The sequence below is a fragment of the Thermobia domestica genome, chromosome 18 (genome assembly GCF_964235325.1).
Source record: "Thermobia domestica chromosome 18, izTheDome1.hap1.1, whole genome shotgun sequence".
In the NCBI taxonomy this organism is placed as follows: domain Eukaryota; kingdom Metazoa; phylum Arthropoda; class Insecta; order Zygentoma; family Lepismatidae; genus Thermobia; species Thermobia domestica.
In genome coordinates this window covers 51,201,626-51,223,660 of record NC_137471.1, presented here as the reverse complement: position 1 = coordinate 51,223,660, position 22,035 = coordinate 51,201,626, and the positions used below count along the sequence as shown (strand labels likewise).

The following is a 22,035-nucleotide window of genomic DNA, read 5'->3' as shown; positions in this document are numbered from 1 at the left end:
TAAGGAGTTTATACAACTATGATACAACCCAGATTTTTTTCTACATACTCGACTGATTGACTGAGTTCATCCAAAAGAAGCCATTGAAAAATGTATTTCGGAAAGAAATAAACAACCCTTTTGAAAATGAGCTCTACAATTAATTAAAATTTTTGCTTTACAACATCTAAAACTTGTCCCAGCAGTTACTTTCTAAGATAAGAAGATAAGTTCCCGAGTTTTCGTTTAAGGAGTTAAAAAATATATATAAACTTGTGTTGCTTTGATACGCATCTCAGTCTCTCGAAACATAACTTTCTTATTAAGTCTTCTGTTATGTTTTCGATAACTTTACCTTCTTCCCATTCATGCTCCATGTCTCGCTCAAATCACTTTATTCCATTTAAAGTAGCAATATTATACATTGTAAATTACTGCTATTTGAAACGGGCAATGTTACACTAGCAGAAAATATTCTAGGATTTACACATAATTGAATACAAAAAGTAATCTCAAGTGGATATACTTTCTTTTAAACAAGAATACAAAGGTTTTTGAATACAGGCTTTCAATAAAGTAAAAAGTAAATTCAACAGGCTCCTTATTAAAGGAAATTTATTTTAAACGGAAATAATTCACGGCCCCATGAATTTAAAGGTAAAAAAGTGTGTTAAATTCTCTTGGTTAGGTAGAACCTGTTTGAGAACAACGAATGTTAAAATATACTTTTCAATGGAAATTTTCAAATTCCGGAATCCAGCGTTTAGAAAAATTTTAGACATTCTGTGAGAAGTTAGGTTTATGAACTATGTTGTCTGTAAAGGTCTTCGTTTGCTTGTTACCTTACACATTTAACCTTCAGTCCATCTCCATGTAAGGGTCTAGATACCGTGAGAGTTTTGAACGAAGTGCAAATTACATAGTTATTTCCAAATACCAATAACTCGTTCTCTAGCTGGTATAGAGACATGGAACAACGAGCATAATAGACACAATAGATCAAAAGGGATTCAAAAGTAGAGGGAGAAGCGCTGAAATTGGCATAGCATCTACTTTTTGTCTTGGCCTTTAAAACCGTATGTAGGCTTCTTTTTGTTTACTGTAAGTTTTATGTGTATTAATTCGTAGCATAAATAAATACTGTAATTGAATACGGTAGGCCTATGTACATTTTATTTTACCTCACTAGGCTATGTCCATTATATATATATATATATATAGATATATAGATAGAGATAGATACATAGATGGATAGATATAGATATTTATAGATATATACAGTCCGCAGCAAAAAAAAAAAAAAAAAAAAAAAAAACCTGCAACATGAGCATGTAAGTTTATTGTGAAACTACACCTAACAGAACAAGGAATCAACATAGCGTCTAAGTGGCACGAATCACGCCAGGAGAAACCTCGGCGTCCTCCCCTGCACACTTATTTTGGAGCAAAAGACTTCGTCGTTTCACAATAAACTTACATGCTCATGTTGCACGTTTTTTTTGCTGCGGACTGTACATTATTTATTTTTTTTAGCATAGATCTATCTGTGTTAACTTAAAATCCTTAACGGAAATTTTTGTGTGTTCTGTTCAATTTCGCTAGGCAGTTTTTATTATATGCTTATGCCAGAAATGTTTATTTACTTCTCTGAGTATATTTATTCTTTATTTACAGATACTTGGCGCATTCTTTATATATATATATAGCTGAAAACATTAAAAACGACCTTGTGTTTATCAATAATCAGTTCAGTTCTTCAAAAATAATAACGAGATTAGAAGAGCGATGATTAGGATTTTGTAGTGCATTTGAGCTGTTTGATTCAATAACGAAACAGACGCCACCAAGATCAATCGGACAATAATTTCTTCGAAACGCACAGTCAATAGACGCGAGAAACCTGGCATAAAATTCTTGACTAATGTAAATAAAGTGTTCCTGGGAACAACGACGCACGAATTTCAGATTTGTCGGCAAGTAACATCGCTTCTTTGAAATACTGTCCCTTAAAAGACCCGTGACACAGAAGGAACATTTTCCATGTACAGTAAAGTTTTGACTGATAAATGCAGGTTTTTCGTCAGAAAACACTGAAAACTACATAGCTGTGTATTATAGCATGAATGCATCATAGTAATACACAAAGTATATGTAGTTCAAGTAATACAACTTTTTTTTTTTTAAACATAATAAAATCCTAATTTAACTTTAGGTTTTGATTGGTGCATATTTACAATTTTTAGTGCATATTTGCATATTTTCAGTGCATATTTTCGTGATTTTTAGCGCATATTTGCATGCATATTTTGCCGTTTTTTAGTGCATATCGATCCGAAGTCTACTTATGACATTCACTACAAGCACTCATGCTGGTTTCGATAGATCGAATCGAGATGTAACCTCAATATGCTCCGTGTAAAGAAGTTTCCAACCCTGAGTATTTTCGTTTTTCTTTTGTTTGTTTTGTTTCCTGAGCCGCGCAGTAATGCGATACAAAATACACTTCTCACTTTAGGTTCGTAAAATATTTAGGTTCGTATTTAATTACAGAAATGCATATCAGTACTTACTGCGTTCCTGGAACTCGTAGTTAGTTTACATGTTTCAAAAATACCCATGAAATACACAAAATATAGTAGGAGCGAGGTTCACCATAACCTCATGGAAACATTGCCAGTTGTGAGATATGGTTTGTGTTGAGAAATCACCTTTGCTTCAAGGCAGTCTCCAGGGATTTTAAGAAAGGTAGATCCCCTTCGTCTAATACGACCTCCAGAGCTGTTATGGGTTAGCGATCAGTGGTCAATTATAGAGATGGGCAGAATCGAGTCCAAAAATCGATTCCATTCGATTCCTTAATGTACCCGATTCTCTGTGCTCGGTTTCTCTGGAAACGATTCTGTATTCGGTTTTAATAGTCTTACTCAGTGGCTTGCGTTGATGATTCTACGTTCCTAACTTTATGTATGCGCTTTCTGAATTCGATTCTGGATCGGTTCTGTATTCGGTTTTATTATGCTCAATCACTGGCTCTCCTCCCTGGCAGTGCATTCAATAAGCCGCTTACACACAACACATTTCTGCTATTCATATACCAGCTGATGGAAAACTAACCCTTACGCAGCGTAAAGAGCTTTGATTGAATTCGTTAAAGTAGCGTACGCGTTGTTTCGTCCTGTATCAGATGGGGAAGGAGGGCCAGTAAAGCAAACCATAGAAGGAGTAATAAGTCCGAAACAAGAAAGAATCGAGTCCAGGAGAGAGAAACAGTAAGAAGTATAGTAGCAACGAAATGCAGCACAGCGAATTGCAACATGCTTCTGTGCACATGATGGGTTATTTATTTATTTATTTATTTTAAGTATAGCGTAGAATGGTTGTTTATTCACATTGGAGAGACAGAATTTATTAGGCTACCTAAATTTGCCCGATTGCTTTCAGTTGAAAAGAATTTTAAATCGAGGAAGGAAATATGTCATAACAATAAATGAAGATTTTAGCAAATATAAACAATATCTTTCTAAATAAATTGAGGTAAATTATAACATTTTAGCCCCACTGGTCTAGTGACTAACGCGTGCGCCTTTGGCGGAATAGATCCTGGGTTTGATTCTGGTGATGACAGCAGTGAATGTATTGGCGTAATCGGGGACGTACGCAGGGGTGGGTCCTGGAGGTCCGGACCCCGCTCGAAATTTCGAATTTTGTGTAAATTTAGCCTAATTTTAGAGGCAATTTTTTAGGAATTTTAATATAAAATACCCTCGTATTGAGTTTGTACTCCCGGAAATAAATTTCTGCGTACGCTACTGGGCGTAGTTCAACTCTGGACCCACTACATATCTCATAATTCCCATGATTCATTATTATTATTATTATTATTATTATTATTATTATTATTATTATTATTATTATTATTATTATTATTATTATTATATTTTAACTAGTGAATCGTGAGTAATGAGTCTAGAGGCGGTTATAGAAGGTAAAAAGTGTGGGGACCCAGTCAGACCTTAGACTATGATAGATATATCATGAGTAGTGCTCTCAACGGGTCGGGTCGGGTCGGGTTGAGGACCGACCCGACCCGACCCGTGACCCGAATTGACTGACCCGACCCGAACCGTGATCCTGATTGACCTGACCCGATAACCCGACCCGAGCTGACCCGGTTGACCCGACCCGACAACCCGACCCGAGCTGATCCGATTGACCCGACCCGACAACCCGACCCGAGCTGACCCGATTGACCCGACCCGACAACCCGACCCGTTTGAGAGCACTATGGTCACGACACTGGGTGAACGCCAAAATGCACTCACATTGTTAAACTAGTTTTAAAAGCATAATTTTAGAAAATAAAGCATAAAGCATAATTTAAAATATATAGCACAATTCTTGGAAAGTTCTCTTTAACTGAAAGTTTAACATAGGCCTACTGTGTTAATATTTTTTAAGCCAATATTTACAATGCAAAATCATTGAGAACATAACAATGCAACAATGAAAAGCTTATTTTCATTTCTGTAAACTTTTCGGTTTAATCCTTTGATGTGGAGAAAAGAAAATAAAAGAAGAAATTTTTCCGCCAACAATGAATAGTATGCAAGAACTCCATACTATATTGTTGCAGTGACGACGCCAGCTTTAAGTTCTTAGGGGGGCAAAGGAGGGGCAGATACATTTTCGGAGGGCGGCTATTTGCCATACCAAAAATGACATATTTATTACGTTTGACTTATTTTACATTACATTGTGTATTTCGTTGCTGTTTTTATGTTAGATCAATATGATTATAAATTAAACTTATTTCAAATAAAATTTGTAACTAACAAATAAGTAACGTCTGCACATGAAATATTTTTCAATGAAACTTTTGAAGCCTAAACATAAATTGAATTACTTTCGCGTATGCTACAAGTAACACATTCGTCTATATGCTACGTATCTCTCTCTCTCTCTCTCTCTCTCTCTATATATATATATATATATATATATATATATATATATATATATATATATATATATATATATATATATATATATATATATGTGTGTGTGTGTGTGTGTGTGTGTGTGTAGAGAGAGAGAGACAGAGAGAGAATTTACGAGGAGCTGCTAAAAATGTCGTAGTCCAATCCAGAAGGAGTGTAGGTACTAGGTAGAAAAATGAAACCGTAGTTTAGAAAAACATATCTCTGTATGTACAAATATAAATTTTCATATTAATAATGAAATTCTTATTGTTTCTCAGGCCTCTGAAGTGATTATGTGTGCCCAAACAGATAATTTCACGAACATCCAGATCCTTACTGTTATAACATTTTTGTTCCACCAAGGAAAGTCACCGAAGTAAATTAATTAGGAAATCAGTGAAACACCACGGGACTCTCCTCCGTTATATATAGTGGTGAAGAAGTAAGTGGCTTAGTATAAACGTAGCAATTTCTCAACAAATTATGCTTTACATCCAGGGTGATTAAAAGCAATGACTCTTCCTGGAATCATGGATGCAATTTGTGACATTATTCTTGAAAATTGCAGCATTTCAGCCAGTGGTGGATATAGCCCGGGGCCGGAGGGCCTAGGCCACCCCAGTTTTTGTGTGACAAAAATAATTTAAGCTATTTATATTTATTATAGTCTGAGGTCTGCACCCCGCTTTCTTAGTTTTTACCTTCTCAGCAAAACTTGTGTCAGGGATTCTGGGCATTTCTTTGGAACTCGTCGGTAGCATAATTCAGAATGGCTTGGGTATGCGCAAGTTCTCGGCATAATAGGTTCCCAAAATATATGTCAGTAGAATAAAAGGGTAACGGCATTAAGAGAAGTATTCTTCCAATTTGACCGTGAATCTGATCAATTTCGCTGACGAATAGTAACCATAGATGAAATATGGTTGTACCACTATGATCCTGAATCGGAACAACAGTCAATGGAGTAGTAGCACTCATTTCTCCATCGCCCCAAGAAGTTCAAGACACAGGAGTAGGTTGAGAAACTGTTTGGAACATTCTTCTGGTATAAGTATGGAGTGGTAGACTACCTCCTCAATGGTCAGATATTTAATCCAGAATCTCTACATTACTTACAAAACTGAAAGAAAAATTCAAAGTTCAACGCTGCGGAAAATGAAAAGAAAGGAATTCTGTTTCTTCAGGAGAATACACCTGTCCATGAAGCCCCTGCGAACATAACTGACATTGCATAATCTAGGATTTCAATGTCTAGATCATCATTCTTATTCCGCAGATTTAGCTCCGTCTAACTATTACGTGTACTTATTTCCCAAACTTAAATAACACTTGAAATACGCCATTTTAGATCTGATAGGGGTAGTGCTACGAACAGTGGTGCGAGGAAATCTAGATTTTTTAAACTTTTCTGCAAAAGCTAGAGCACTGTACAAGGTAGTATATTGACTCTCGGGGGAAGAGAAGAAGAAGTAAAACTTCACCAATCCACGTGCACTCCTTCTGGGTTGGGCTACGAATTTTTCAGCAGTTCCTAGTCAATATGGTAGACGTCACGTCAGTACTTTGAAACAAAATAAGTAAAGGAGCACTAGTATAAACCAATTACTAACTAAAGATCAGCACTCTGACAATACATTTTATTGGGAATCAATTTCATTCCATAATTTTATTATTATCATTTGCAGGAAGAAAAAACACAACTCTTTTTATCTCCTTTAAAAAATTAGGCCCTGGTAGTTGCAAACTAAGCTGTTATAAGCACATCCTCTGAATATTGGAAGCCGAGAATAATGTTTCAGAAAAAAGAAGTTTTAAATAAAACAAAATATGAAACTGAAAACTTCAAACCTGGACAAATACAAACAAGTTTCGTAACTGGTTTTACCTTTCTTTTGTTTCCAATCGAAGTCGATCCAATGAGAAGAAAACAAGTCGACCAAATCTACTATTGTTCGCTAGGCACAATTATTAAAAATCATAAGAAAGAAGTATAACTAAAATTTACCTCAAAAGGGGCTAAATTAGAAAACAGAAATATGCGTGCATACCCAGACGCTCAAAGAAGAAAGCTTGAGGATTAATCTGCCACATAGTAAATTCATGGAAAGTAGACTACAATTTGTCAATGAGATTGGTTATGATACTGATATATAATACTACATGAAGAATGTTTAAAGATTGTACGAGTCTGGGGGGGGGCAGTCTAGGTGGCAGTCAGGGGGGCAGAAGTAGCTACTAGGGGGGCGCTCACCCCCCTTCCCCCCTCTGGCATCATCACTGTATTGTTATGTTTACTTTTTGAACTTAAGCACTTTCTGTACTTTTTGGTGGCATCTTTTACTTTCCCTTTCTGTATATATGTACCTGTAAGGCGCACACAAATGATAGAAAAAATTTATTCGAGCAAAGCACATCTCTTTACAATGAATTAAGTAGAAAGTTCATTAAATATGAGAGAAACTAGTTGCAAAAAAATATCAATAAATAGATCAAGATATTTAGAATATTTGATGTATAATAAATATACATTATACACGATTAATGTAAAATAATCATTGAAATTAACAATAAAGCATAATTTAAAAAAAGCATAATTAAACAAGAAATAAAGCATAATGTGGGTTGCTCTAACAATGTATGAAGACGAGAAGAAAACCAAAGCTGATTCCTTAACGAATTTCGTTGATCTTCTTTGTGTCTACAAAAACGCATTCCTAGAAACCTACAAGCTAGGTATCATATCTGTGATTATATCAGTTTCTAGTGCTACATGTGAAAGGTCATTCTCTTCTTTGAAAAGATTAAAGACTTGTATATGCAAGTCAATGACTCATGATAGGTTGAAAAACTTAGTGTTACTTTATATTGAGAAGAAAATTGCTAAATCGTTAGATCTTTAACAACTTGTGGATATGTTTGCTGCTGCCCACACGAATAGAAAGATCCTCTTCAAGTAGAGGCATGAACCTATAAGTTATTTTCTGTAAAAGTGTATTTGCTTCCACTTAAGTCAACCAGCTACACATATTTTAAACGCCATGATTAAATAACTATTTTCTTATATTAGAAATCAATTGCATTAATGAATCCCAGTTGTTTGAGGTACTAAATTCTTATATTTTCACTGTTTTCCAAAGAGTAAAATCATGAACAATAAAGATGGAAACATTCACGTTGAATACACACACACACACACACACACACATATATATATATATATATATATATATATATTGGAGATGTCCCCCTCAAAATCCTCTTGGGCCTTTCATTGCCCCCCCCCTGAAAAAAACTCTAGCTACGCTACTGGACACCATGCACCAGAGATGAATTCTCTACCACTGAGCCACCGCGGCCCTTCTTGGGCATGGTCGTCCATATCCAATCTCTCTTTTGGCGTTGCTTAAACAACTTCTAGTTTTGTTCTAAATCCAGACTCCATATTGGCGTAGATATTAATATTACAGTCGATTGGTAAAATCAATCTTCCACATTTAAAAATGAAAGTACACACAAGTAGAAAAATAAGCATTTATCATAAAAACACTAGCTGCAGGTGTTCAAAATAGATTTATGGTTTCTATAAAATCAATTGAAAATTGCCATTTTTAATTAGGCAGCTAGTGAAAAACAGCAGCTTTCGACACCAGCCGAGTTTAAACTCAACCTAAACTCAGTTGACCAAAGTGAACTGACCCGACTGACCCGACCCGACAACCCGACCCGATAACCCGACTGACCCGACCCGACAACCCGACCCGATAACCCGACCCGAGCTGACCCGATTGACCCGACCCGACAACCCAACCCGAGTTGACCCGACTGACCCGACCCGACAACCCAACCTGAGCTGACCCGACTGACCCGACCCGACAACCCGACCCGATTAGCCTGACCCGACAACTCGACCGGAGCTGACCCGACCCGATAACCCGACCCGAGTTGACCTGACCCGACCCGACCCGTAACCCGACCCGTTTGAGAGCACTAATCATGAGTTTACTCTACACTTTCAAAAACACATAAATAATAGTTTAAATTATTTTGTCACTCAAAAAATGGGGGTCTAGGGCCCCCGGCTACAACCGCCACGTAATAAGTCGGGAAAAAACACTGAGTCGTTGTACTGACTAGCGACGTATGCAGGAATTTGTTTTGAGGAGTCCAAAGTTTTCCCTGCCTTCAAATTCAATATGATAATAAATCATATTGAAATTCGTAAAATTACCTCTAAAATGATACTAAATTTACAGACAAATCGAGATCTCGGGGAGAGGTCGAACCCCTAGACCTACTCTACGTACACCCCTGGTAATGACCACGCATCATTCTGTTGAACGTTATTATCTGGCGTGATAATGCTATTCATAGAATGAAGACTACAATTATTATAGCTATTGTGTGTTAAAATACACGTATGAAACACATGCAATTTATAAATTGTGATTATGTTATATATTGGTGTCATTGACGGTGTTGTGCCTTTACTCAAGTCTGACTGCCAGTAACGAACAAAGTAGGCTGATAAAATATGTGCTTTCCTGTACTTCCATTCCGAGCTCAGCCGGTCACGATTCTGCTTGTGCTCACTTTTCACAGACCGAGTCCAGAAAATCTGCCTGCAGAATCGATTCTGTTCTCTCATAAATGAGTTCTGAGCTCCGTACTCGATTCCCTACGCTTGCTCTGATTGGCTGGAATCGATTCCGAATTCCTTTGGACATATGCACCATAGAGTGTTACAACGATTTTTTTTTTTTTTTTTTTTTTTGTCCGTCGGCCCGCTAAAGGGTTTTGCCCTTTCTTCGGGTAAGTGCTTTAGAGAAAAGGTAGTTTGCAGGTTAATGTGGCTGGTCTAAGAGGTGCAAGTTACAACGATAATGTTTATTTCTTATGTATTTTTAAGTATCATTTTTATTTACGGGCAAAATGAGCTATTTAAAAGGTACTAGCTATCAAGAAGAAGAAGAAGAAGAAATTACATAAATAATTTAAATATTTTGTATTATATTGAGATTTTTCTTGTCGTTGCTATGACGATTTGTTTATCTATTTAATGTCGTTGCTATGGTAACTGAAAAAAAAACAGATAGATGTAACGAAGAACCATTTTGTGTACTCAGAATGTATAATACTTTAATGTAGCGAACGAGATATAAGTTGAAACATAATAATTAGGCTCCGGATTCTTAGGTTCGAACCTATTTTATTCATGTACAGTGAATGCAAAAAATTCGTGTTTTCTTTACATTTCAAGTTGCTATAAGTAGAACTATATTAGTTTTATAGGACCTAAAATGTCCTAATTGGGGCGTCAGGACCTAAAAAATCCTAAATTAGCTTTTAGAACCTATAACGTCCTAAATGATTCTTTATAGTTATTTTTAACTTGAAAAATACTTTCAAACACGTAGTCAATCGTCAACGACATAATTTCATCTGTAAAGAAGGTTTCCTTGAAAGCTCCTAACAGAGTGGCTACCTTCAAGGATATGCTTCCAAACATACCACTGCCACCACAGCCCGTTGTGTCCCGTTGGGAAACGTGGCTCTCAGCAGCACTGTACCATGCAAATAATTTTGAAAGCATTGTTCAGGTCATCGATTCGCTCGACGAGATATAAGCCGCTTCAATCATGTCTGCAAAAAAAGCAATGAAGTCACAGTTTGCTGTACAGCAACTAAGTTACATTAAAGCCAACTTTTCTCATCTGCCTCAAGCCATCACTGAATTGGAGAAGAAGTCTCTTCCACTAACAGAAGCTCTTCAAATTCTTCAAGAAGTGAACGAGAAAAAAGTACCTGGGGAAGTTGGAACAAAAATTGCAGACAAGTTGGAGGCGGTTTTGAAACGCAGACCTGATTTCACACAAATACAACTAGGGAGCCAAATTTTTCGTGGAGACAATGTCCAAGAAAATTTGCTATGGAATCCCGAGGAATTAGCCAGTATGAAATATGCGCCTCTTACATCGTGTGATGTGGAACACAGTTTTTCTGCATTCAAGAGAATTTTGTCAGACGACAGGGAAAAGTTCACAACAGAAAATCTTGCCAAATATTTTGTTGTTCAGTGCCATTACAGAGAGTGAAGTGCATTTCTTGAGCTATAGAAAACATAAAAAGTGCCGGAAAAAATATTTGAACATTCGTATTTCCTCAGTGTATCGTTAGAAAAGTGAAGTGATATTTGCGGTGTTGTATAAAATTTCAAATATAAGAAAACTGACAAAAACTACTACTACTACTACCTATATAGTACGACAGGCCATACATATGTTAAACTATATTTCAGCTATCAAAAAAAGTCCAAGGTAAGAAGAGTTTTATTATTTTTATTACGCAGAAAACTGGTTAGCATAAAGCTTACTAAATTAAGGTTACCATTTAAGTATGAAATAGCTAACAATGTGTTTAAAGTGTAGTAATATTCCGTTTTCAGTAATATAACGCTAAAAATCCTAAACGGTGTTTTTAAAAACCTATAAAATCCTAAAATGCACTTTTTAAAATCCTAATTTGAATTTTTTGGGACCTAAAAATCCGAAGCCTAATAATAATATATATTTGAAGTGCATAACTGTATTGAGTTATTCTAGATAATCTTGCGTATTACATAAATATTTAGAATCAGGGAATATGTAATGTGGCCGACGAAAGAATTAACGTTACAGTGTCATGCACCTCTAGAACTCCACCCACTTGCTTGGCGAGTGGTAAACAGTAAGAGTGAACTTCAGTTAACCTACTTGTACTTGCGTATTGCAAAGGGCGGGATGCAGTGCACAGAAACAAGGGGAATGCAAATAGATGTGAAAAGGAGGAGGAGAATGAAACATATAGCTATGCATAAAACAGATATTGGGCAATATAAAAAGATATTTCTAAAGTCTTTCCAGCCTTAGAACAAAGTAGATGTAAACAAAGCGAAATGTATTGCTCCGCGGCTCACACGTGCTTCGGCATCGAGAGACGTGAACAACAAGATCTTCTGCTAGTTTATTGTCGTCGCATAATTTCCAAAGTGTAAGGCTCTGTTGGTTGGTATATAATTAACGCACTGACACTGACTACTATTACCGGTATGTTGGAAATACATATTTTCTTAAATCGATATATAAACGAGATTGCCTCTGTTCCTCTTGTTCTCTTTTGTGTTTTATAACATGATAGGAAGGTGGATTATTGTAACACTTTTTCACCATGGAACACTCCGCATGCTACAATTTGAAATGAGTGGGGTCGGCACACGAACGAATACGCATGCGCAGTAAATACTATATGTCCAAGGACGGGTGAGGCTGAAATAAAGCTACATCTGTTGTTAAATATTATATATATTGCGTTTATGATCACAAAATACAGGATAAATTCGTATATTTTCATTTGAAATTATTTTAGTAGGGATTATATTGCGGTAGGATACTAGTGCAGTGAGACCAACAACAAATCACTGGTCATCGATCCACTGGTAGTCAGGTGGGTTTGTTTACATCCACTTTTTTCTAAGACTGGAAAGAGATTAGTTCATGTTGTTCATCGTATAAAAGACAAAGACATACTGGGCCTTATGCAAAGTCGTTCTGATTAGTACTACTAAAGAGTTCGACTAACATATGTTTTCTGCAGTAGTCAGCCCTTTAGTATGACGCTAATCTTATGTCAAAACGATTCTGCATAAGTCCTACTGTATTTACATAACCTAATATATATTCCATCCATTGTTGTTTTCATTATGAGCACTTTTATGAAAATTATAAGCAAATTAAATCCGTCCAGACTTTATGAAAACCCTGTATATATATATATATATATATATATATATATATATATATATATATATATATATATATATATATATATATATGTATGTATATATATATATTTGCTTATTATTATTAATTTAATTTGCTTATAATTTTCATAAAAGTGCTCATAATGAAATCAAATAAAGTGCAAACGGTAGCGGAAGGATTAAATTTTTAGTTGGCAACACTGTTAGATAAGCGGCAACTCTGAACACGTTGAGAGAGGGAGAGGGAGGGCAAGGGTCAGTTTCTTACCGAATTCCATCCATTGTTGTTTTCATTGTTGTTTCAAAGTTGACTGTTAAAAGTAAGTTGTACGCTGTATTGGTGTGTGTGTCTTTTAAAGAAATAAATAAATGAAAAACTCCTCTGAGAAGACTATTTTTTTTTACCGTATCAAAGATGGCGTCGGTGAAAGAGAAAGCGCAATGTGTTCTGTGGTACGCAGAGCTAAACTCACCAATTCTGGTGTGTCGAAAGTTCACCAAAGAGTTCAAAAAACCGGCACCGACTGAGAGTGCAATCCGAAAGTGGCATGCTAAGTTCTTGGAGACAGGAAGCGTCCTGGACCGTCCTCGAAGTGGGAGGCCGCCAACATCGCCTGCAAGAGTGAGCAGGGTAAGGGAAAGCATCATCAACAGCCCACAGAAGTCGATTCCTAGACGGTCCATGGAATTCGGAATTCCACAGACAACCATGTTTAAGATAGCCAAGAAGTCGATCAAGGCCAAAGGTTACAAAATCAAGATAGTCCAGGATCTGCATGATGAAGATTTGGACATCCGGTTCAACTTCTGTGACGCCATGCTCAAGCAGTTGGAACATAGCGACGTTCTCCTTTCAGCCATCATGTTCTCAGATGAGGCAACCTGTGGAGGTGTGGCGGTGAATGAACTGAGCTGGTGCAGATTACAGGTAAAAATTTAATCCTTCCGCTACCGTTTTCACTTTATTTGATTTCAATAAGAGCATTTTTATGTAAATTATAAGCGAATTAAATCCGTCCAGACTTTATGAAAACCCTGTATATATCTATAGTATATAATTACAATACCACCTACTTAAAAGTGTTATTACTTAACGTAGAATACAAATTGTTTGCACTTAAATACTGTTAGATCGCAAGAGTGAGCTGCGGGGGGGAGAGATATGAAGAAAACCGATTCCGATCCGAGTTCAGAATCGATTCTCTCCCTGCAGAATCGAGTACGTACTCGATTCTCAAAAGTACAAGATTCCGCCCATTTCTAGTCAACTGATGCCTCCGTCTTCTTTGGTTTCACTTTTATAGGCCCTCTTCAGGTGGCTCGTTCTCGTTCGGTTCCCATCGTGTTGTTCTTCGTGTCTTTCTGTTTTTGTGAATCGTCTGCTGCTTATAAACAATAGCGTGTGTCGCTTGTAGACATGTGCTCACGCTCTAATATGGGATCCTTACAATATACATTTCAAAATAAATATATGAAGGAGTTTTAATCAACCAAACCTTTTAACGAAAGAAAGAGATCATGCTCGACAAAAATGCCTATTTTGCAGTGTTAGACAAATCTTTTTTTTAGGAACGCATAAAAATGTCGGGCAAACTATTAGCTAAAAGGAGATAACGGTCGAAAAATAAATTGATTTTCAGTCTGAATAGTTACGCACTTATTAAACACTTCTCGTGTTATTTCAGAAATAATTAGAAAGTCTGATTACTAAACGTAACCTGGCAATATTCATTTACGTATATTATACATATATTACTATTTTGCATTGGTTATTTTCAATGAAAACCATTAGTTTCAAAGAATTGTTCTATAATAATCGTGCAATAGAATTACTAATGACCAATGGGATGGTCAAAAAGATATTAATTTCTCCTTGGGGATTACGTAACCGCCATATTGCAGACAAAATATAGAACATATTAAAGGAAGAAGTATTTAGGGGAGAGGCAAGCAAATTATCGAGAACCATGTGTTGGCAATTATTATGCATTCTCATGTGTACCGGATGGCAATTGAAAATTCCAGAGCTTATTCAAATTGAATATTCATGATCTTGGTGACTTGTTTTCAGTTTTCATCGCAGGACTGGAATATATATATATATATATATATAATATAGCGTTCGACTGTTTCCAAGAACCAGTAGGTACTTTATAAGCCATTTATTATGGCGGAAGCAAACACAGTGGAAACAATAACACCGTATCCAATTAATCGCTCAAACAAATCGTTTATTCTCCAATTAAGTGTGTCCGGCGGTCAGTTCCCATTAGCCGATTACACTCCATCACTGCGGATGCAGATCTGGAACTCGCTGACGTCACTTCCAGCCTATTGAAGAGATGGAGAGGGGTAGTGATGCTACAGAGAAGAGCAACGGGTGGAAGGAGGGGAGCGGCTTACTCTTGTATAAAGCCTCTGCAATGTATGGGTTATACGGTCAGATGCAGTGTTACTCAGCCCCGAGCGGTGAAAATGTACTATGAATGTAAGAAAGCTTTATTTGTAATAATATTTTTTTAAAAAAAATTAAGATATATTTGCGTTATAAATCATGACGTTTATTAATTTTTATGTATGTACTTTTAAAATATATACGGTTAGGATTAGGATTAGAAATTAGATTTCTGCGCTTTTGGCATCTATGGCCATGTTAGCCCGTCACGTATGAAGGATAACGCCCCTCGGCGATCACACTATCCGAGAAAAGGGAGGGAAGGAATCGGTCTGGGACCTATATGTTAGGTACCATTCCGGCATTTGCCTGGTGTGAACGAGTGAAACCTCACTCAGGATTACTGGCTTGGAAAAGCTCTTTAAACTTTTTCGACTGAGTGTTCCCACAAGGAAAAAAAATGTACCGGTATACTGGTATACCCTGAATGTTATTTTCGAATAAATTTTAGAATGTTATTATCGTTTAAAAGTGAAAATATGCAACGTACCAATCGGTAGATCCCATTGAGCTCAACAAAATTACATGGGCGACTGGAAATTCTCATGCATAGTATTAGGAAATACTATTTAATGAAAAAAAAACTGATGATGTACAATAACCAAGCGGACTAGTCATATGAAACTGATATTGGAGTGCGCCTCTGTCCTCCATCAAACTATTCATTGTAATACTAGAAAGATAATAGTATATAGCAGTGGTGGAGTGCATTATGGGTCATAGGGTCAATTGGGTCACGGCTTTTGTCCGGATCATTCAAGTCTGGATCTCGTTTTCAGACCCGGACAGACTCGGTGACGTGTACAGTTCCAAAGACTCAGATAGACCCAGTGACGCAGATCCGGAGACCCAAAGAAACTCAGTAACGCTACAGATCCGGAGACCCATACAGACCCGATGACGCGCTCAAATCAGGAGACCCAGACAAACCCAGTGACGCTTATAGATCCGGAGATCCAGACAGACCCAGTGACGCTTCCAGATTCTGAGATCCAGATAGATCCAGTGACGCTCACAGATCCGTAGGCTCAGACAAACCCAGTGAAGCTTACAGATCCGGAGACCAAGCAAAACCCCGTGACCCGAGCAGATACGTCGACCTGGAAGCAGCCAAAATGTCATCTCTGCGGCACTGCCTCAGAATTTTATATTTGTCTATGATGTATATTACTCGAGCTCGAACATTCATTTATAGGATTTTCAATGTACATTCTTAATTAAGATATCATGTTTTGAAAATTTCATGGTTCTAGAACTATAATTTAATGTTTGTTCGTTTTCCCATACATGGTTTGTGAACATAGTATATACAAGAAGAATTAATAAAACACTCTTAGGCTCAGCGGTATCTTTTATATTCTAAACGAGAAGTTTTACAGGTTGATTGAACTTTGACGATTCCTCATAAGAGATGTGATTCTGACTCGTTTACTCTCTGATGAACGTTGTAGTTACCTTTCCGTGCAATGGTTGATACACACACACACGCGCGCGCGCGCGCAAACTGTAAGTGAAAAAGAAAATCATTTTTAGTGACAAGGCAATGAGAGAGAAGAGAATCACATTTGTTAGAATTATTGTCAACGTTGTTTTGTGTTAATCCATTAGCGTCTGACCCATTAGCCTGCTATACATTAAGTTAAAATCATACATAATTATTTGCACTTAACATTTTTTTTAGTTTGTTCACCAACCAATTTGCGGTCAAACAAATATTAATGCTCAAATCCAAATATACTTACGGCTCTTATTCTATTTTGAATTAAATAAATTGAAACAGTATATACATTTATATTCCACGTAACTTTTACGAAGACGTTTACATTTCATTAAATAAAACTTTTGATATTCCATTCCTATTTATTTGACTGAAGTTTCAAACGAAGTCAGTTCTTTAGAAACGTCCCCGTCACTCAGATATAATAAACATATGTATAGTATTGAATTATTAAATACACTTTTTTAAAAATGAGATTAAATACCACAATAATTTTAAATTTACAAGATGTCTGGACGCTAGCGGATCTATTAGCATCATGCAGCGTAATAGTGACACCGATTAGCATGACTGCTTACTATTAGCGCGATTGAGAAGTTTACCTTTTTATAATTACGATTAATCCATCCTCAATTTGGTTTACAATCACCCCTTAAACTCTGGATGAATATTGAAGCCGAAAATTTTCATGCAATATTACAAAGGTTGAATGAGTCTTAATATGCTTCCTTACATAGTGTTTATGAACATTTTTACAAGTTTCTACTTTCCTTTGCGTGTGATGTCCGGATTTTACTAGCCCTTTGTAAACTCGTTTTCATGTGTCCATAACATTTCCACTGCGTAAGATCTTGATTATTCTCTTAATCATGACATGTCTCAGGAAAATATTGTAATGTATAGTAGAGAAGTGATACACGTGTTTTTTCCCTCATCTTTTCTTATTATAAAAGTTTCTATACAGGTTTATGTACATTGAATTTACAAAAGAGTAAGTATCCCTAATAATCCTTTCTCTATGAGTTTGGACCTCCTACCGAAAGCAGCCCGGAGGTCTTGTGGTTGATGGTTAGGAATCTCCTGCCCAATGCAGCGCGGAAATTGATAAGGTTAGGGAGTCTTTTCCACCCAGAGCAGCTTGGAGAGAAAGGTAGGAAACGATCAGCTAGAACTGATGTCTTCTGCCTCTTGACACCTTCTTTTATAGCCACTTTTGGAAGCGGAGCCCGTTGAGGGGTTGTAGGGGTCCTTGTCGTGACTCTTCGTGTCCTTCTCGTATTTCATCGGAGACGTCATCCGTCGGCTGCTTGGTGGTGCTTGTGAGGAAGAACGTTGATATCGTTTACTAATATCAGGGGCTATGACAACACTTTGGCATTATTGTTTCAAGAACTCTTCAAGCAAGCAGCACGCGTGTTAGCATAGTTAACATTACTATGCCTCCTACTCTGTCTTCTTTCTTCTTAACTGAGAAAATATTTGCGCTGAGTTGAAGTTTACAAAAAACAAATCTTTCTCATTCTTTAATAGTTTCAGAATCCAGAAATACTTTTGATTTTCCGTGTTTGTGAATATCTTCCTCACACAGAAAAGGATTTTGTTCTACTCATGTCGGCATCTTGTCTTTGACAAAAAGTAAGAATATAGGAACTCGGAATCATTCATATTCTGATCATACACTCGTCATATACTCATCATTCAGTTATACAGCCATACTGACACTTATACGCGAACCAGGCAACAAGGAATTTTCATCTTGTCAGAGTCCAGTGCGGTAACTCATGGTACACTCACAAAGATCTTACAAAATTGATTTACATGAATAAAAAGTTTACAATGTCTACTAATTTCATTTTTAAAAAAAAAAATAATTAAGCACCAAAAGAGTTGCATGCTAAATCCGGCCTGTAGGGTGCATGTTGAATCTCCTCAACGGCACAATCTTCCACTTTCAGCAAGCTTGCGAACCATACGATAATTTATCGTGATATACGATAATTTAAGCCATCATGCTATATATACGATAACGCCCTTGCGAAAATAGGTGAATATACGATTTTTTTTTAAAAAAAGAAAGCACACTTTTTTGCATTTTTGAATGTGCAAATCAATTGTAGATGTGCATTAAATAATTACTAAACACATATACGGAGGTTTCTGAGAGTCATGTCCTCTGAAGTAAATAAATAACGATTTGAGAATTAGAAAATTGCAATCCTGCATCCATTCTTTAAATTCAATTATATTTAAGATGGGGGGTAATATTGTTGTTCAGAGTTGTGTCACTAAGACACAAACCAACAGTTCAAAGTGGAATCCGAGCCATCATAATGAGTTCAAGTGTCAATTAAGCCCCCGGGGCCCTGAACATTAAAGGCGTGTGCTAGGCACTAAATCAGCGGGAGGAGGACTGTCAGGGTTTATTTAAGGGGCAATAGGAACGTTCAATACCATTCCTATTGTCACCTAAATAATTTGGATATGCAGATTAATCTTGGTGCACAATTTCAAAACCTCTCCGTGCTGGTCCAGTGGGTATTACGCGTAATTTTATTGGACGAGATTCCGGGTTGGATTCTCGGCGAGAACGCGCTATTGTGGTTCAGATCCCACTTAGAACTCGGTTGATAAAAACCATAGATAAGTAACAAATTAACTACTCAATCAACATTTAAAAAAACATGATGTTCATGTATTAACAAGAAACTATAAAAATATCTAGTAATTTGGTCACGTATTTCTGCGAATTGTGTTCGTTCTCATTCTACTACGGCGCTTTCAGGCGTTCTGAGTGTTCACTTTAAAGCACCGAAACATATTTCTGAACTTTCGTTTTTACATCAATCAATTCAATGTGTCTGTGACCTATGCGAATTCTATGTCACTCCGACGTGGTTAACAACCTCCTAAAACGTAGGGTATTGCTTTTTTTTTTTTTTTTTTTTTTTACAGCATTTGGGAGGACGCGCTAAGCCAATCCACCAATTACTTACAAATGCATTTCGAGCTTTACATTTTTCTTTGTTTTTAGTTAAACTAAACACAACGCATTTTTTTAAAAAAATTCCAATGTGTAGACCATACTCAGCCACCATAGAGTACACAAATCGTAGTTCCCCTTTGTAGTGAACAGATTATTAGTAATTTGAAGGTCGTTGGACAACACAACAAGAGTTATTATGTGTGTGGATACACACAACCTGAACGACACCAACCATAGACGAGAAATATATAGACACACTTGGCTAAAAACTTGAAATCTCACGTGATCAGTCACATGATGAGGCCCCTTGCGTCACGACTCAGGAATTACCTGCCGGTCGGACTTCAGCTGTATGGAAATTTTGAATCTAACCGTCGACTGGCTTGCGGTGAAGGAGTGCACAAACAAGAAAATAAGCAGAAAAATGTACAGGGTTCTGTAGATACAGCGGTCCTAGAAACTGAAATTTTACAAATACATAATTGCTTTTTTATAAGTTACTAATGGCTACAATAGCAGAAACAAATAAGTAGCGGACAGAAAGACAGTACGGTTAATTTTCTATTTGATCTTTACGCAGTAATCTACTACTTACAGACGATCAAAGCAGACAAAAACATGTTGATTACTATTACAACCCATGACGTCACTTGCGAAAATCAGTGGCAGTGCCAACTCCTTGTGACTCAATCAAACGTTGATTGATTCTGTCGTTGTGCAGACGATCAAAATGGACTTCTACAATGTATATAGAAAGATCCTTGCCTATATGTATTCTTTGTAATTGTGACGCTACCCAGCGCCTATTGTGGAGCTTCTTCGTGGCTAAGCGGTTAGCTTACGCGCCTTTGGCGTGAAAAACCAAGTTCGATTTCCGGCGGGAGCTCATGAGGTTCGGATTCCACGTTAATCAGTAGGTTCCGCCTCATATAGCTTCGCTGCTAAAAGGGACGTTTAATTCAAAATCAACTGAACTCAATCAACGCCTATTGTGCAATTAACCTACTTTGAGCATTATTGCTAAACATACCATATTTTGCCATTTTTATTTTGAAAAAATCATAAATAAATGTAATTTATTGTGGTCATGGGTTATATTTGGCATTTAATGGTTGCTTCTCAATTTTTGATCACTCTCTTCCGGAAATACGAGTAATATGCCTCGCAATTATCGTGGATGTAACTCACTTGTGAGATACGGAACTAAATGTTTCTCACCAGAGGAGATATCATTATCCACCAATGACTTGCAATAAAACAAAGCTGTGAAATTATCACTAATCGGAGTTTGAATATCTACGGTCAATCACTTAAGCACAGCTCTGTTACAATATCTGTGGATCTGACCTTTACGATATGAAATGGTAAAGTGTTTCTGCTACGATGAATTTCAATTTAATTAACATATATAATTATTTTCTCATTGAATTAAAGGTATTTTTCAGTAGAAAATAGGATGAAACTTTCAAATCAATTTAAAGTGGGCAAGAAAAGAAAAAGGACAGTGCAACATTCGACTGTGTCTCAAAAGCCAAGTAGTAAGCCCTATCTCTATTACTACAATTACAAATATTGATATCCAGAAGTGCCTGAAGTTCTTTTTTCACTTAGATATACTGATCTCAAGCAAGTAAATAGAAACAAGTGAAAAAGTTAAAAAAAAATGAGGCCTTAAATGTAAACGTAGATAAATTCCCCAGTGTTCAGAAGATGCTGTCTACAATGCACTGAGCAAAGTGGGTCGATGGATTAGAGTGAGTCACAGTGGGTAGTGGATCAGTGTGGGTTACGTCCTGTTGACACTCGAGCAATTGGCCCACTCCCAAATCTTGACCGACGACCCACTGACCAACTTCATCTCTGTGGGAGAATTATTGTGTGACGTTGATCTAAAAAAACAGCGGCTAGACCACGCTAATGCATCATGAAAGAGCAGAGTAGTACTTTGCTTAGAACTGAACTTCTATCTTTTAGCTGTATATTCTGAAGGTTGGAAACATTGATGAATTGTGATAGCGAAAAGATGTAACTGGAGACTCAACATATCCATCTATCTCTCTCTCTTCTTGTTTTGTTCTTCGATTCTTTGCTTAAGTTGAAACTAAAGCCATTCGCTCATTCTTCTCTTTCTCTATTCCTCCTTCCTCTCTCTTCCTCTTCCTCTCGTGCATTGCTTTTGTGCTGATTCTGCCAATTGATAACACTACTTCTTCCATACATCTTGTTTCTGAAGCTCCTCTCTTTCTAACTTAGCTTCTTTTTCTTGTTACAGTGCGGTTTTCATTGTTTTTGTTAAATTTTGCAAAGCTATACATTAAAAGAAAGATTGTTTTCCAAGATTTATGAGCT

At 36.8% G+C, this 22,035-nt stretch overlaps 1 protein-coding gene and 1 long non-coding RNA gene across 5 annotated transcripts in view; one reads left to right on the top strand and one right to left on the bottom strand.

The window, feature by feature from the left end:
* LOC145676054 (uncharacterized) overlaps positions 1-2,648 on the bottom strand; it is a 217,919-nt gene extending 215,271 nt beyond the window's left edge. Inside the window, exon 1 of the long non-coding RNA XR_014129272.1 lies at positions 2,550-2,648. This is a non-coding gene — a long non-coding RNA (uncharacterized LOC145676054). The remainder of the gene's footprint in view (positions 1-2,549) is intronic.
* Positions 1-22,035, top strand: part of LOC145676051 (uncharacterized) — a 554,345-nt gene that overhangs the window by 354,003 nt on the left and 178,307 nt on the right. The gene's annotated exons all lie outside the window — the stretch shown is intronic.